The sequence below is a fragment of the Plodia interpunctella genome, chromosome 14 (genome assembly GCF_027563975.2).
Source record: "Plodia interpunctella isolate USDA-ARS_2022_Savannah chromosome 14, ilPloInte3.2, whole genome shotgun sequence".
Classification (NCBI taxonomy): domain Eukaryota; kingdom Metazoa; phylum Arthropoda; class Insecta; order Lepidoptera; family Pyralidae; genus Plodia; species Plodia interpunctella.
Genome location: NC_071307.1, coordinates 388,484 through 406,255, shown reverse-complemented (window position 1 = coordinate 406,255; position 17,772 = coordinate 388,484). Strand labels below are relative to the sequence as shown.

General features: G+C 34.3%; 1 protein-coding gene across 1 annotated transcript in view; it reads left to right on the top strand.

Moving 5' to 3' along the window:
- Positions 1-17,772, top strand: part of LOC128675162 (uncharacterized) — a 357,722-nt gene that overhangs the window by 187,166 nt on the left and 152,784 nt on the right. The gene's annotated exons all lie outside the window — the stretch shown is intronic.

Below are 17,772 nucleotides of genomic sequence, written 5' to 3'. Positions count from 1 at the left end.
ATATCTGTAACGCAGGCTGCATTTTGCAGGCGCATTTTGTTCCGCAGAGAAGGGTTAAAAATCATGATGAGTTATTGTATAGAGGGTTATGATTTACGTCAGTAAATCCGCAAAGTCGAAGATAGGCGCTGTTTAATTTTGGGATTTTTATTGTGAGACTAACGACTTGTTTATCGATGTGTCACTTATCATGATATATTGAGGTTTAGTGATAATGGTAAGAGATTTTTGAATTAAAATAATAGATTCGTATCTGTCCTTGGCGACGATGCTTATGGCTGAAGAAACACGATTTGTAATAATGCTGCAATCAGTTTAAATTTACATTTGTTTTAACATTAATATTTTTCACACCATTTCCTAAACCACATTGCAAAATGTGACTATAAATTAAAAAAATATGCTGTTTTGTTTGGTCTTATGGTTAACTGGTAGAGAATACAGGTCGTTAAGTCCACTCCATTTGTACATAATAAAATTTTAAACGTACCTATACAAAAAAATATGATAAATGGTTTAAATGCACTTAGACCAGTGTAGTTTAACAGAGTTAACTGTCAGTTTAAAACTGCTAACGACGAGTTAACTCCTCATCGACACAGTCCAGAACTCTAGACTAATTAACTTAATACCTCCTTTTTACAATTTGCATAGAACGTAACGTTTAGCCGCCATTTTGAAACCTGCGGGCGGTCCATTGGTGAGCCTTTCTGACATTCACACCGATATGAACTGAATCTTAAATAATCTATCATGTAAGGAGCTCAAAAATGAAAAAATATTTGTTTGTTTGAAATAACTTTACTGCACATACTTCTTCTTAGTTGTATTCCTAATGGCTAAGATTCTTGGTCATTATGTTTAATGAAACACACATAACGTCATTGAATAAAAAGGAAACATTAATGGAAAAAAGTGTACGATGAACCCATGAAGGGATCTCATCCAGTCAACTGGTAAATGAAAAAAGAAATAAAGGATTTAAGGAAGATTTAATTTTATTTGACGTCTGGCCTGTTTTACTTGCTGATAAAGTATCTGATAGCTTAAATATAACAAGTAGAACAGATAACGTTAAAAACCGTGTTTCAGAAATGTCGGTAAGACTTAACCGAAATAACTTTTATTAAAATTTATCTATGTCATCCCGCAATCTATTCCTTATTAATTGTTATTTTTTATGTAACAATTTAATTTATTAGTATATATAGTAAGAAAAGTAAATATTTTTTTTCAATTCTCTAGAAAAAGATTCAAATATCGCTCGAACGGACACACCGTGGCAATTTTCCAATCCTCACGAAATTAAAGACTGAAAGAGGTACGTCAGTGTAAGAGGCTTTTCCGACCAGCTAAGTGCATTCTGATGTCATTAGTCCGGGAGCTTGAAGACGCGGAATTAGGTGACAGTCATAAGTTTTTATAAAACGCCTTTGAGACTGTGAGCGGCGTTTCTTTAAGCTGATTTTGCTGAAACCTTTGTTTTCGGTTCGTTTGACATGTTCGATGTCTTGTTCTAGTTATTAAGGGGTTTGATGTTTTTATGTTTATATCAATGTACTGAAATAATGAGCTTAGTTCTTGAAATATAGTCTGGCTATAAAGTGCAGGAAATATACCGACAGCGCCGGGTTTTGGTTGGTAACACTTATTATTTACTAGCTTTTGCCCGCGGCTTCGCCCGCGTGAATTTCATAGCAAAATCTCAGTATTTTTTTTTATCGCGTACTCTGTAAGTCTGGTAAACATACATCTTTAGTACCATTTCCTGTTTCCCGCTGCGTGTCTCGTCCCGCTAACTTGTCCAATCCCGATTCCTGCTATGTAATGTAGATATCCCATACCTTTTCCTACATATTGTGCCATCATGTTTTTTGCAATGTGTCCCGTCCTGTTTCCCACTACGTGTCTCCTTCCCGTTTCCCGCTCCTACTCCCACTCCCGCTTTCGGCAACGCGTGCCGTCTCATTTTCCATGACGTTTTAGATCCCGGTCTTTTATTAACCAAAAGTAAGTGAGCCATTTTTTTTTTATTGTATTAAGTCCCATAAAATCTTTCACCTTTTGAAGAGTTTTATTTTGTACTAATATTGTTTTTAAGGCAATAAATATATTTTGTATTTTGTTTGGTAGCTTCGGAGATTACCCGCCTCAAACATACAAACTCACAAACGCTTACCTGTTTATAATATAAGTATGCATTTGTGAGAGAGACACCATAGCTTTATTTAGAGATTTAAAAGTTTTAGTGGCGCCATCTAGTAATTTAATTCGGAAGTACAATAACTATATCGCAAACGAAACCATAGTGCGTTTTAAAAGTCTGGGTGGCGCCATATATCATCTTTATGTTCAAAACTAAAATATAATAAAATTACATTGTAAAAAATTTACAAAAAAATTACTGGGATGAAATGTAACTAATTTTCCTACAGGACCCTCCTCATTTTCCGGGATGAAATGTCTATAAGATGTTAACCCGGGATTCTGAGGCAAATTTAATTCAAAAATAGTTTTTCAATTATCCTTTTCAACTATCCTAATTTGACCTGTTTTGGAGACGAGAGTTTCAATCGCGTGGGACGCCATAGACTAAACAATTTAATATAATATGTATTACTTGTAAGATACATCGTGTTTTCATGCGATGGCCAAGTCGATCTATTTGTTTAAAACCTAAAAAAAATTAAATATTGATATGATAATAATTTGCGTAGTAACTTAAGACAGAAGGTCCCTTAAGTAGGGACTAAATAAATTAATCGACTTGGTAACATGAATCTCACAACTTTTTACGGTAGAAAAACTGAGCTGCGAGTCTTGGGTTTTTTACAGCATATTTTCATTCATAGAGTGTATGTTCATACTATAAACATCCTAGACCCTGGCCAATCAGAAAAATATCATTTTCTATTACGACACGACCGGGGATCGAACCCGGGACCTCTCGGTTCAGAGTTTACCTCTGCGCCACCGAGGTCGTCAATTATACTACCTAAATGCTAATTCCAGGAATTAGATGCCAAAAAACCAGCTTATTACCCTCTTAAATCTTCTACCCATTTGAATAGATCAGCGGGTGCCAAGTCTAGAGAAGCGACGCCATAGATTCGTATTTACCTAGATAACGTATGATCTGTCATGATTGGTATACGATCTAACATTATTAATAATGCCCGTGCACTTTGAATATGGACAAGCGATTGCTGGCGAAATAAATTGATACAGACCGAATCGCCTAATTAATATTATCTTGTAGTTGTGGCAATGTCTTCACGCGTTTTTTGCCATATAGCTTTATTATCCTTTAGGCGTTTCTTACGTCATCTACGGGAGGTTATGTAGCGTATATTCTAAGGTGAGAACACGATCAAAGTATTTTGTGGGGATGCGATATCTATCCTGACACAAATCTATGGACGAAGCATGAAAGTGGATAGATTAGCATATTTGGAATATTTGAGCTGAGTAGTTCGCATTTGGACTCGTTCGTGCTTGGGACGTGCCAAATTTATGTCACGGTAATTTGACGCAATTGGTTAACTTCTGTTTTTGATAGTATTATGGCATTAGGACGAGTTGCACCAAATAACTTTGGCGGTGACTTGATCAAGATTAAATAATCCATTAGTTACTAAAGTTCGTTGATTTTTATATAGAAAAAAAGTATTTTAGATTGATTGAGGAATGAAACTGGTACCAAGTTTTTGATAGCGATGGCATATGGTTCCGGTCCTAGAACATAACGACCTTGAACTATATATTTATCTGAAAACGGGTAGTACACGCATACATGCCTTTTTTTCTCGGATTGTGTTACGACGACCTTGGATTCCGGGACATTACAGTTGTCAAGCAGATGATAAACGCACGAAGCTAAGACAGAAGAATCATCATATTTCCCACGTGAGAGTAACTTTCTCAATAATTATGCTTTAAGAACTATCTTCATAAAGACGGAGTAGTGGTCCAAGTAATTAGCACTCTCCAGACGGAAGCCGAGTAAATACTGATGTACACAGTAGTGAAGTACTTACAGTGAGAAGACTGGCAAGTTTGCGAAGTCATGTTGAGACTGTCTGAATTTGCACCATTTGGAGTGTAGACATAAGCAAAATTAAGATTAGAATAATACTTTTGCCAAATATTATTATTTTGCTAGCTGCGCCCCGGGCCTTCGCTCCTTTGGGAATTTCCGGATAAAAAGTATCTTATAACACAAGTCTCGAATTTATTTTGAAGCTATCACATGGTCATACACACTCAAATGGTTAAACCGGTAGCGGCGTTGTGGATCGGGTCGGGAGGTTCCCTCTATTATAGTTGAGCTTCGCGATGGCTGACTCACGCGTCAACTCGTGAAAGGATACTGCCCGGGGGGAACTGGTCAGCTCTATCTATTATTAAAAGTTTTTTGTTTGGTTAATTATACATTTTTTTTCTTTCATGTTTATATGTTTCAGTATACCTTTTGACCATGTACTTTATTGTGTACTTACATTGTTATATTACTGATAAAAAATTATACATAAATTTATATTAAAAAAATGTTAAGCCCTTCTAGCATAATAGGGACCAACACTGTTTGAATGAGTTTCTTTCGGCATTTCTTCTCAGCAGTGGTCGTTCCGAAATGCTAGTAGTTTGTAGCTTTGGTAAACATAATTTAATTTAGAATATGACGTGAAAAAGTTCCTGTGAAGGCCTAATTTCTGAATAAATTATTTGATTTTGATTTTGATTTTGCTAACTTGATCTATGTAAGAGTCTCATTTTATAATTGTATTTTTAGAAATCCACATTCCAAATAACCGGAAGTTCCGACGTCGTCCCGGTATAATACTAACCTAAATACAAAACACGCGAGCATTTCCTGAAGGCTCGAGCTGTTTCCGTTTCCGTTCGTAAAAAGCGCCGGAAGATACAAGCGACACGGATATAGAGCTTTTTATGGGCGAAAGTTTTGATTTCGCATGTTCACTTGTTTTTGTATTTATTACTATGATTTTTTTAATGTAAATAATTATATTTAAAAAGTAGTTTTTTTTTAATAATATTTACCAATGAGGGTGGAATTTCGCCAGGCGGCCATTTGTAAAATCACAACCGTTTTCAAAATTTTAAGGGTTCTTTTTTATAACCTCGTGTAGCCTCTTAGCTACGAGTGCTGATAAAACGTGGCAGATGAGAGGGAAGATAGATTGTATTTGTATTGGACCCTGTTGCCAATCAGCTGTTAAGGCATGTTGTGATTGGTTGGTACTTTGACAGTTCACATCTCAAATAGTTATTTTTTTATCATTTACATAGTAATTATATTAAGACATATCCAGGTAGGGATTAGTCTTCGAAAAACGCCGGTAGGTGGAGCGGTAGTCGATAATTTATTACGCATTAGCGCTTTTGTGCTCGCCATTACCACCGCGATAAACTCGAATATATTGGCAGCCCACACTTTTTACACCCGCATTATTTATGGCCAGGTTTGAAAAGAAAAAAACAAAACTTGAATACCAGATCATTGAACTTCATAAGAAACAAACAAACAAACAGTTTTTCTAATTCCTTCATTGCGTGAAATTTTGTAAAATAAGTCAAATTCTAATATTGTAAAGGGGAAGTGTCCGAGTTTGTGGTTAGGGAACATTTTCAGAGCTTCTCCAACGACTTTCAATATTCTTTCGCAGGTAGAAAGTTGTGACTTTGTGATTGATATGTGGTGCTTTTTATTCCAACAGGAGCGAAGTCCCAGTACTCTGATAACTCTGATAGTAATAATATTTTAAGAAAACATTTTTATTATTAAATAGCAATGCATAAAATTGACAAAAGTTTCACAAAATTGTATATTTTTTTCACTTGCAGAATATGAACAGTAATATTGAAACATAAAAAACAAATTCCTGAATCTTCAATCATCTAAATTCATTACGCGAGAAAATGCGTGTCGCACAGGGCCGGCGGTAGGTCGCGTCATTTTGCGTAATTTGTCCCGCGAGTGATGCGGACGTAATGAGTTTTATGATGCGGCCCATTCGTTTCTCATACGTATGTAACGTAACTGATATTATGCTCGGGAATTATTTGTATTATATAATTTTGCTGATAATTTATTTAAGTTCCTTTATTTAGATTTAAGTATGTTATGCCCGGAAATCATTCTTCAATATTTTAATGATGATTTAAACTTAATAAAAAACTTATACATATATGTGATCATGCCATCAAAACTAAATATAAATTAGCCAACAGTCCTGTAAAGTCAAGATAAAATGATTTGAAATCAAAATTTAACAATTTGTAAATGATATGTGTAATTTTCAATATAAAAATAATATTTTAAAGACTTTTTTTGACTTTATTGGTCTGTCGATTAATTAATATTTCGATGGGAGAGATCAGAAATATACTTTATTGTTATCTTGTATTTTTTATTAAACCAATGGATAAGCCTAAACTCTAACAAACAAAAAGAAATGGTAGCATCTAACATTCAATTAACGCACTAAATTCATGCCGTTGTATCAAACACTGATCAAATGCCAGACCATATATCAAAATAAACATTCTCAAGCTAGTTAAAATAGTGTCAATTTTATTACAATGTTTGTCTAAGTTATATTTTCTAAGATAGAAGGTCGTTGACTTTATTTTTTTTATTTTATTTATAAGACTTTATTGTTCCAAGTAAAAACATACTTATAAACAAATGGCGAACTTAATGCTATAAGCATTCTCTCCCAGCTAACCATTAGGAGAAACAGAGAAAAGTTGTGCGGCGCAAAAATATCAAACACAAATAAGTACTACCACATACTAAAATACAATAATAACTACATATGTAAAATGTAAATATAAATAGCAAAGCATATATACATAAGACTACATATATATCAATATATGAATACATATATTGATATATATGTAGCTTTATTAGCTATAACGTTCCTTGTTGACTGGATTTCCAGTTTATTATATTACTAGCTTTTGCCCGCGATTTCGCGAGATTTTCCCAAGTAAGTTTTGCTTTACACTGATGTATTGCAAACAACAGAAAATAAATTAAAAAATCTTCTTCATTTCCTTAATGCCAGTATACTCGCCCACTTCACATATCACAGTGTGAACGTCAAGACAGCCACAGTCAAGTGCGGGAGCGCTCACAATCGATCACTAAGTAGGTTGCAGGTGACAACGCCCGAGTGCGAAACCCTGTATCCTACAGTCCCAACTACGGCCCTGTGCTCTAAATACATTAAGGTGAGCCGGGGCCGGATTGAGATCGAGTGGGTTACCCTATTTTATTAATTTGAACACGACATCCATTTAAGCTGTCCAATCTAATTCTAATTGATTGTTTTGTTACTGATGTAGTTTTAATGAGTTTCTTTCATTGCTTAATACAACGATTTGTGTAAAAATGTTTTAAAATAAAGACGCCCTTTAGCAATTTGGATTAGAGATAATAATTGTATTGATCATGTTTTGTCTCACACTTTTCTCATTTAAAATGTGTAGTATCAAAATGGCCCTGTGTCGAACCATCGATGAATTAGGGATGTAACAAAGTGACGTTTTGTCTATATATAATTAATGTTAAGAAAGACGGAATACTTATTATATATAATTTGGGATTAACTAAAAAATCCATTCCAAATCTATATTCGAATATTATTATGCTTTTACGGTTTTTATATAATGACGCGACAATATGTTAGGTATATGAAAACTCGAAATATGATATTTTAAAAAATGTGTTAGTAAAATTAATTATCTTTGTTGCAGGTATGTTGTCATGGATATTTTTGAGAGATAACTCTGGTCTCTTTATTCTCCATTAAAAAGTGAGTATTCTGATGTTCTATAACTATAGCTGTATTTTATTTCCATGCGTTTTCTTGTACATAATCATACAAAATTAAATCAACTTAATGTAATTAAATTATAAAGACAGAATTAGGTTTCCAAATTCGACCATATAGGGACCAATACTGTTCAAATGAGTTTCTTTCGTCATTTCTTCTCAGCAATGGTCGTTCCGAAATGCCAGTAGTTTGTAGCTTGTGAGTAATAACTATAAATATCAAAATGGACGAGAAAAAGTGTAATATCTAAATAAATGATTTGAAATTTAAAATATTTTGTCCAACAGAAAAATAAACTTTAATTTGATAGCGTTAAGCGTGACACTTTCCCGCTTCATGTACAAAAGTCGTATAATTAAATAGTGAACTTCAGTGGCCTCCCAAATTGGGAGCGTAATCAGCGGTCGTGTTAACATTAGCCGAATTAATTTTACAAGCGGCTGGACACACGACTTTGCTGTCACGCTTACATTATTTACGCGGAGCGTGACAGTATTTTAGACCTTATCTAGCCCATTGAGAGCGTCGTGTTGATAAGAAAATTACTTTTATGAATTACTAGCTTTCTCCCGCGGCTTCGCCCGCGTAAATTTCCCGCGGAATCATTTATTTTCCGGGATACACTATGTCCTTCTTCGTATTTCAAACTATATATATATAATTTTTGAAGATGATTGACAGATGAATGATAAAGAGCTTACAAACTTACTTTCGCATTTATAATATTAGTTAGGATTTTTGAAAGGTTTCAAAATCGGTTAACATGTTTTTTTTTGTAGTTTCTACTTTTTTACACCCGAATTAATAACAGTTTCAATAATGGACTTAAAATAGTTTGTTAAGTAGAAGGCCAACACTGCTACTTGATTTTTATGACATTTTTTTTTTAGTTTTCCGTAAATAAAAATTATTTATCGTAAATAAAAATTATTTAAACTGAAAAGTTTAAATAATTTTTATTTACGGAATTGTTTTGTAGTTTATCCAACACAGTTTGTAAATTTTATATTTATTAAATGCATACAGATTTATTTGTAAAAAAGATTTTAGTTTTATAGTAATTTTATCAAGTATAAAAATTTCAGATCTCGTATACATATACTAGCTGCCTGATCCAGAATGTGTCTTTAATTTTGGAATAAAAACCTAGTGTGCAGCAAACCCGTTTTATATACTTGTAAGAAATTTCATCGAAATCCGTTTGAGTAACGAATGTAAAGTGTGAAAATAGTTGACTCACTCGTACACATCCAAACTATCGAATTAACGATATTAGTATTAGCATAAATTCTTTAAATTTAAATATGGCATTAATTTTACAGATTACAAAATAATATTATAATGAAGCCGAACAGAATTATCTAAATGCGCAAACACAATCGGGATTAACATCTAGCCTTTCAATAGAACAATCGCTGGCGGCTGGCGATCAGTTTAGCGTGGTCGCCGAGCGTGTCGCAACACGCTGAATTAATTTTACAAGCGGCGACCGGCGCTCGGCTCGTAATCATACAGCCATAGTGCGGACGGGACTTTGATATTAAATAGTAAAATTTAATGTTATTAGGAATACCTAATATACAAATAGTTAATCCAACTACCAGAAACAAATTTTGTTGTAAAAAAAATACCTATATGCTGTATAAAACAAAATTAATTTCGTGTAGTTGTTTTTAGTCTAATTCTACTACTGTCTCTTTCTCTCTCTTATCTAAGAATTTCTTCCTTTTTCAGCCCTTGAGCATCGGAGCCCAGGGTTGATCTACTGCATTACATTTTTATTTTAAATATTTACAGCATAGTTTGGGCGAGATTGTGTATTTATGTTTAGTTTAATATTTTACACCATTGTAAGCATACCATATTGCACTAGTATTAAGTTAAAACTTTATTTTGTGAGAAAAAGTGGTGCAACACCCTTTTGAATACAACAAAGGCATTTAATACTCGTGATTTGGTCTCTAAAAAAACACGAAAAAGAAAGTGATTTACTGCAACAAATGTTAAGATATGCCTGTGAAGTTTTACTGTGTAAAACTTAGAAAAGCAGCATTACCATATTAGTAATTAAAGAAGAGCAGTAATCTAGATCATAACTGCAATGCCATATTAGTAATTGACTCAATAAACAGTCATGTAAGTGGTCTATAATCAAGTATAATCACGTTAACACGTATTTAGCCGATCGAGCGTTACGCTCAAACACGCATCGTGTCACGCCGCGCATAAATAACAAGCGTGTTCCAGTTTATCGTTGAACGGTTCAACGCTTTAGAACGCGATGCGACATTTTGTGTTTCCTAAGGGCTCCGCTCCATTGCTCTGTCGCCCTTCAGTGCATTGACAGACTAACGCAGAACAACACAGATATTGTATGGAGTTTCGACCAATAGACTACAGAGCATACTGAGCGGCAATGAGCTGCGTTGACCAAGAAGCAATCTTTCTTGGTTAGCCTCAGATTATAGTGATGATACGCAGGCTGAAACAAACGTTTGACATTGTCTCGCCGGGTCGCGCCTTTTAGACGCATTTGTCGTTCAGTTAGAATACCGTAATAGGCGTGTGGGTCACGTATGATGATACGCGTATCATGACTTGTTAACTGATCGTAGTTGTCACATTTGCATACTGAATGATAAGTATTTTCATGTACAAATCGCATACTCTTGCCTAATAATAAATATATAGGAACAAATCACACACACATACACTAATACAAGCTTAGATTATAATTCTCATGAATTCTGTAGCCAAGTGAACTCACTGCCGACTCGAAAATAAAATATAGAGCATTAACCATGGAGTATCGGCGCCCAAAGCATTATGTCTTGTTTTAAGACTTGCAACTCCTACGCAGATACCTCAACGTAGTTTATGAATTATAACCTCAAATCAACCTCAAAACAATATTATCAGAACGATGTTGATTAAAATATAGAAATGTTGATTTTATATTTTGCAGTCCTGAATTTAGGTTATGGCGGGTCTTCTTTGAGAAGAAACGAAATGAAATTATATTATACAAATTATTTCACTAAAATTACTTGAGTTATTGTCTGAGGCCTTTGAGATTCCCCAAATGTCAGGACAAGGTCTGATTGCGAATATCTAAGTTTGAGGAATGAGATCTAAATTATTTTAGGCCTTGAAAATCCTAAATCTGAATACATACTTGTTATTCACGTTCATTTTTATATTTATATGAAAACTATTAGCGCAGTGCAATAGACATTTATTGCGCGATAAAGCCTATTTTACTCTTATAGGTCTAGATTTTCCAAAATTTGTCTAGTAGGTTTTAAACTGACTCGTTACGAAATACAAAACGAAAATATGGTTTTTGTAGATATCACTATAGCTAATACGGACACTAAACTAAGCTGAAAATAAGTCTGTAACACGTTAAGTGGTCCGTCGACGATTACTGAACATACGAACTGACATTTTTCAAAAAACGACTGCAGCGGTTTTCCTAAATGTAATAGTTGCTATCTTTTTAAAAAAGGAATAGGCAATATTTCAAATTCCAGCCAGCTACCGCCCAGACCAACATTAAGAAAGCCTATTGCCGGAGCATGCAGTCGGCAAACGAGGCATGTTGCTTTGACTTGCGAACTTTCTACACATGGAAATTGCTTCGCTTACCATTCCGTAGGACATACGGGACGTCTAAATATCATTCGTTTGTTAGCACTTTGTTTTAATGTCTCAGATATTTTCATTTACTTATTCGATTGTACCAGTAACTATTTACTATAAGTGTTTTTCTTATAGATTAGTAGTAGTACCTTGGATTCATTTGATAAATTTTACTGCCAAAATTATTTTGATTTACATTCCGATATGGATAAAATTAAAATTGCAATCCTATATTAATTATATTCTATATTATTTCTATATTCTAAATTAATAATATTTTTTTATATACGTAACCTCTTAATCATAAAAATGTTTAAGCCAACTATAAATTGAGGTATGTTTAGTAATTTTTTTTACAATATTTTAACATTGACAGAACGAGACAAAACAGATTTAATTTAAAGTAAGCATACACTTTTATATTAATAAGAGGTTTAATTTATATGGAATCGAGACTAAAACGGGCCCGTCCGTTTTTCACTCCCGTGTGTTCACATACAATCTGTCGCGGGAGGTCGTCGGTTACACTAACGAGTCTGTTTCTACTGCATTAAGGAACTTGACGGACGCACAGTGAGCTTAAAGCTCTGGAGGAAACTTAAGGACATGTGAATGTCTGATATTCAATTAACGGTGCTTACGTATTTGCAAAATCTGTTCTGATTTCGTTGCGGTTGCCCACGTGATCATTTAAATCTAAATTAGAACTACATCAAAATTTTATTTCTGCACATGGGTTATTTATTACAAATGCTTGAAAAAATATATTTTCATCTGCTCAATAAATTTGGAAAATTCGCCGACCTCTGTGGCGTAGTGGTCAGCGCGCACTTCCGCTATCTAGTGGTCCTGAGTTCCTTTCCAAGCGTGGGTATTTGTACCTGTGATTGTGATCACAATTACAAATGTTTGCCTGCTGTTTTGAGCGTTTTATGCCCTTTTCTTTGTTTGTATGCATCGGACCCGCGATTGGTATTTAATATGGAGCTTGGTATTTAGTATGGTCTTCGTGTTTAGGTTTGTGTCCATAACTTTTTTTTATCTTTTTTTTATTATATTTATTTGAAAATTTACTTCACCAGAAATTTTAAGACATTAAAAAAAAAACACCGGTTTCCTATTTCCAATATAATGTAACAATAAAATAACAAGCCTTATTGCGCGGAAAAGGTAATGTGCGTAACGAATGACAATTTTCCAATAGATGTAAGATGTGACCACGGTGTCCCGAAACGTATGACTGTGAAATGAATGAAAAAGTACACAGATCGTTTCATTCAAAATATTATGTAAATGCTTATAATGAATAAAAGTTATTTGGCTTAACTTTAATGTGAAGTGTGTTAATGTGAAGCGCTCATTCACCCCGTGAGTAAATACTCGTTGAGTTATGAACTTTTGATTTGCTGCAGCGCATACATGCAATTATTTAAGTTAATATATTATATAAGTTTGCGGTGCTACTGCATGTAATTAGGCTGTATTATAAGTGTATTTATATGAGTGTGTGTTTTTTTTTGCAATAAGATGTATGTGTTTCCAGTGTAAAATAAAATTAAGTCTCTGTCAAAGCGGAGCATTAGAATGATATGATTATCCTTTTGTGTCGAGATACCTAGTTTGTAAGCTGGAGTGTCAAAGGCTGCTTCTACAGTCTTCGTCTATAAATACGCATGCATTTCGTAAAACTTACGTAAGATATTTAAAACCACCCCTTTAATATCAAATAATGTCCCCTAATCGCTTTACTGCGGTTTGTGGTGACTTAACGTAGTTCGGAGTTCGGCTTTGCGGCTGGCTTGATTGGCGCAAGATGTGTTTATAACAAAGTGGAGTGGATATTTGAGTTGTCAGTTTGTGTCAAACTGTAACAAAAAATAGTGAAAACACATGGACAATTTGTAACTAGCCATGTGTAAAAGGAAATCTATCTGTCTAAAGAAAAATCAGGCCGATTAATATAAGGAATATTAGTAAATTACGAGCTGTCAAATTTTGTACGTAATAAATATTGAAGTATGATAATAAACATCTTGTCGTTATGTAATTTTCACTCCCTACTCAATCTCTAGAAGACACCTCAATATTTAGTATAAATACAGTTTTTTATTTTTTCATATATTTATCTATTTATTTTAAAGTACTGTTAAATTACTCCCAGATGTTAAACGTGCGCAATACTTAGCGTGAAAGCGGGCTTGCTTTAAAACAATTGTCAATTATTGGTTTCGATTATAAACTATATTATTCTTTTATCTATGGTTTCGATCAAAATAATTCCCTTAGTTCGACAGTTCATCACACATATGGCCCGTTTCTATTAGGTACTCTGTCGTTCTAGGGTGCGTCGACGCAGCGCGTTGCCGCTCTGTTGTGTTTCGTTATTTTACATAGTTTTTCATCGTAGGACGTACATCGACTCACCATGAAATTTCCGCGTTGTTATGCGTTATTCCATCGACGGAGCAATAAAGATATTTAGAAAAAATCTATTATTATTAAGTGATACGTAGACAAATACTGCGAAAAAATAGGATCGTTATTTAATAACTGTTGAGATTACAATTCTCGTTGTCGTGCCGCCTAACTAATGGCTTCTGGTGGGGAAGTGCAATGTACGTGGAAATTATTTTACATCGCTGCTTTATTATAATTTACGGCCTATTTGCATAACTGGCATTTCAACGTTATAAGTAATTATTTAAATTAGCATAAATTGTTATGATTTGTCGTCAAAAGTTGTATTTTCTGTTGGGTTTTGAAAATCTTATAGTTAACATTATATTATTGTTTTCGACATTTAAATTCCCTTTTGATTTATGGAAAAGATAAAAATGATGAGATATGAAATCATACTTCAATCTAAACCTCATATCCATACTTATACTTTAAATTCTAAAGTCTGTCTGTCATGCTTTACGGGCAAACCACCTGGACCGATATTGATAAAATTAGAAATATATTGATAGAAGTAAAAATACCAAGTTACTTCATAAATAAATCCCTACTAGTACAGTAGTAACAGCTTGTATAAAATTCCCGTGGGCGGAGTCACGGGCATCAACTAGTGTTTTATAAAGGACAAAGATTTCTAAAACAAAAAAGAATATCTTGAAAACTTTAAAAGGAATTTCTGTCGTCTTTATTTTGTCTTCCAACTTTTATCTCCAAATTGGATAGAAAATCGTAGAATCGAGTCGTGAATATTCGAATCGATTTCGAGATTCGAGTCGTATTTAATCGGGACGTTTGCCGAGTGGAGAGGTCCTTACCTCCGTACCTCTCAGGGTGATAAGAAAGTTCGCTCTCGAATTAAAAGAACGTCGACAGCCACTTGAGTGTTTCGTTATTGTATAATTAAATAAGTTAAGGACAGAATTACAATTTTTTTAAATAAATATCAGTCAAAAATTTTAGCAAGTAATCACCTTTTTACTTCATTATTCCTTTAACATAATTTATCAATACTTTTTACCGAGGCAAGTAAACAGCAATTTGTTTAGAAAATTCAGATGAGATCATTCTATTTTACGGTTAACACAACGTAATTTCACCAAAACGAAATATTTTAAAAGCATCCCAATTCAACATTTCGAACATATGAAAGCGTTTCCCCTCTCCGCGATTCCCTTTCACCAGGAATGCAAATTCGGGTAAAGCCGGATGCACTATGCTAATCAGGCACCATAAGACATGAATAACATTTACAAAGGCGCCCTTTAAAGGCCCTCTTTTATGCCGATCTTATGTGAGGATGTTGAGTATGTTCAATTATTTTGGCAACGAAATTATGCATTTTGAACAGGATTGTAAGCTTCTGTTTGAAATGATATTAGTGTGTAAACACCAATACAAAGTTATAGATGGATAAAAAGTATGTTCTGTTTTATATAGTAATAAAATGAATTCATTTATCCAGACATAGTCTCACCAATATCAAAAATGGCAAAGGTATGTAGGGTTGTATGTGAGTATGTTTGTTACTATATCACGCAAAATCTACTGGACGAATAGTTGAAATGAAGTACAGCGAATAAAAACATTGTACAAAATGGCTGCCGCTACTTAAAGGTAGTTATCATGCCTTCAGACACTCGAAAATAATTTATGAACACACATCACTACATAGTATGAAACACACTCACCCTCGACCTTTGTCTGTTTCTAAGCTCTCTTTTTTTGATGCAGTTTTCACTGTTATTTAGATTCTTTATTTCCAAAGGTTTATACATACATAAATGACCCCTTGCGCAGTCGGGCCGAGTTGCTAGTAACAAGAAATAATAAAGTCTAAAACTGGACCTTTTCAAGACCATATCTATTCGGGACATGATTATAAAGCGTAGCAATGAAATATTACTACGCTTTTACGCGGGAAAACGTTGAAAAGTCCTGGATTCAAATGTAAATAATGCAGATTTGCATACGGTTAGCGATAGGGATGCGTTGCGAATTATTTCAATTTGTTATCTCGCCGACAGTGTATATTCTATTCTTTGTACTTACATAATTTACATACTACATACACAGTTCCTTATACCTAGCGTGGACGGACGCGGTAGTCGTTTATAAATGCCAGTTTTTGAGAAATTCTTTAAAATTTGATGTGATATAGTGCTTGTGAAGGTCAGATTTCTGAACAAATACTTCGACTTTGACATTTAACACTGTCGTATTACACAAGTTATCGCAGGATTCGTTACACTAATAGCACATACATAACAAAAGCATTCGCTAAGAGAAATAACAGAAATTTTTTTACACTGACGACGGCGAACTTCGGGGCGTCACAGCCTTTAATTACAACACGAAGTTAAAAATGAAAGAGTTCAACTTACACTACCATATCTAGCACTATTACAAGTTTGTTGCATCGCTTCTTCTTCACCTGCGCTTTGGAAGTCGACAGTAGACTTAAAGTAATTTTTTTGACGTCAATAAGTGATGTGTATCATCCTATATTGAATAAATAATTTTGAATTTGAATTTGACACTCACCGTTACAACACTTTTCAGGGAAAATTCAAATATATCCCTTGGAGTAGTATGTAGCTAGTGCGAAATAACTATTATTATACAAAAATTGACGTGAAAAAGTGCCTGTGAAGGTCTAATTTCTGAATAAATGATTTGAATTTGGGATTGCATCGACATGCCAAGAATAAGAAGAAGGTGGCAGCCCTAAGTGAGACTCGTCCGTGCGCCGGCGCCGAGCCGGACGGTTCATTTGCACACGTCGCGGTTACAGCCGATCTCGGGCCCGACTTGTCTGCGGAGAATATCTATTTGTGTTAGACGCCTCACTGACAATGTTACTAGGAATATAATCTGGGAGATTAAGGGCCTGTTTCACTGCTTTCTAATAAAATATCATATTGTAATCTGACAGATAAACTAACCAATTGACAAATCTGCCTGATCTTGCCTGTCAGACACATAGACTACATTGAAAGAGAAGTTTAATAATGAAACGAAGTTAATCAAACAGACAGCGTATCAGTGTTACATATAGGCTATCAGATACTTTACCAGCAAGCGATGAAATAGGTTAGAATAATGTCGCCGCTTCTTCTTCACCTGCGCTTTGGAAGTCGACTTAGTTTTAAATACATTTTTGACATCAATATGTGATGTAAATTATCCCAAGTTGAATAGAGAATTTTGAATATTAATATTCTATCCAATTTTTCCAGGAGATATTAATCTACAATCTACATGGAAATTATCGATAAAGAGTCTCAAAAAGGGTAAAATTTATTGCCGACCTTATTAAACCTTTATTCTCCCGTTTGAAATAAGGCTGTATTAATATTCGCAGAAGGCACGCGGGCCATATAATTCCTGGTCACCCTTGTCCGTGACCACAGAGTTTAGAATAACATGGCTAATAGAAGCGCTATTCGCTCGAAAATTGCTGCGTTGCATGCTTATTAGAATTAGAACAAATCATATGTGCAAGTAAACACAGATTGACACTGATGTCTGGCGTGGATGGAGTCACTGCAGCCAGACAGCAGTTTCCATGTAAAATTTGACAAGAAAATCTTATTTTACAATGACTTGACAGTTTTCAAATATGGTCATCGAATTAATTATCCTAGTTAGCTCATAGCGCTAATAAACAAGGATGTAAGTAAATAAATTAATTAATTCAAGCAGATTCCAGTCTACATATGACACTTCTGTTATCTGATTATATTATGATTCTACGCGCATAACAGATAGGCTGGACGTGGGATGATAATGCTTTTAATAATGCACACAT